Here is a 1342-nt window from a genome sequence, read left to right on the forward strand (position 1 = left end):
AGGGTATCTGAGCATGCGTATATTTAGAAGTCCAACGTTTTAGACTGCTGCCCTGTATGAGTATCCTGGGGTATTGCCCCTGGCGGCCATGTTTGAAGTCTGAGGTTTATGCGGGGATTTGTAGTAAAAAAAAAAAAAAAGTTAACACATATTTAGACTAAACAATTATATTCAATAATAATATGATATACCTATGATAAAACAGACTTGACATGTACATGTTGTAACGGATCAGCCGTTGTTGTGTTATTTCGTGAAATAGCATTAGGATTTGGTTGTGTGTTCTTGAAATCAGACAATTGTCTTTGTCTTAAGAAAAAGTCAAACAGTCCCATCTGCTATCAGAATATTCAGTCTGTCTTCATCATGAAATAATGAATCCAATCTAGAAAATGTGTGTTGTGATAGACAGGGTGCTTCATGACCCAAAGGGGTATGTTTGTTGTGTTCTCTACCTCTGCATGTCTTCATCTCATTGACCGTAACTAGTATTTAGGATGACCAGGAAGGCAAGGCATGTTTATTTATATAGCACATTTCATACAAAATGGTAATTCAGAGCGCTTTACATAAAAGGAAGTAAAATAATAATAAAAAAATATAATAATCACAACAGTAAAACAAGGAATAAAAAAAAAACTTTTAAAATGATTTAGAAATTGATTTAAAATGAATTAAAAGAGTTAAGAATAGAAAATGGTTATACATAAAATACAGTGCAGCCAGTTCGGACGTAGCACAGTGCTCATTCAGTAAATGCACAGCTAAACAGAAAAAATGACCCTAACTCCAGAATCACACCAAGATTCTTGACTTGTTTTTAGTTGTTTGACCCCTAGAGTCAAGGTATGTATTCGCCTTGAGAACTTCGTCTTTGTTTCCAAATGCGCGGACTTCAGTACATGTTTGTAAGGGTGATAGTGGATAACGTCGCATGTCAACTATTAGTTCGAATAATTAACATAATTGAATAATATGGCAATATTTTAAATGTATTGTTTTAAATAAAGAATATAATATGCATTTTGAAATATTTAAACGATAGATGATATGGATAGTAAAGATACCTTTAACATAAAATATATAAAATATAATCACTGTCGTTAGATGTATAGGTGATAATTTTTTACTTTTCAAAATAAACTTTTTGCTTTTAAATAGAGGTATTTTTTGAGCAGCTACAGAGGCCCTGCAAAATGTCTCTTCCTATCTGTGCCTGTGTAAAGTTTACGACCATAGCAAAAGTCAAATAATGACGATTTCACGGCTATATTTTCTCCATATGTGAAAACACCATTTGTGTTTACACACACTTTTTAAATGAAGCACAACATAGCCTAAT

This window comes from Sinocyclocheilus rhinocerous, unplaced genomic scaffold, assembly GCF_001515625.1.
Source record: "Sinocyclocheilus rhinocerous isolate Xijiao unplaced genomic scaffold, SAMN03320098_v1.1 scaffold5932, whole genome shotgun sequence".
NCBI lineage: Eukaryota > Metazoa > Chordata > Actinopteri > Cypriniformes > Cyprinidae > Sinocyclocheilus > Sinocyclocheilus rhinocerous.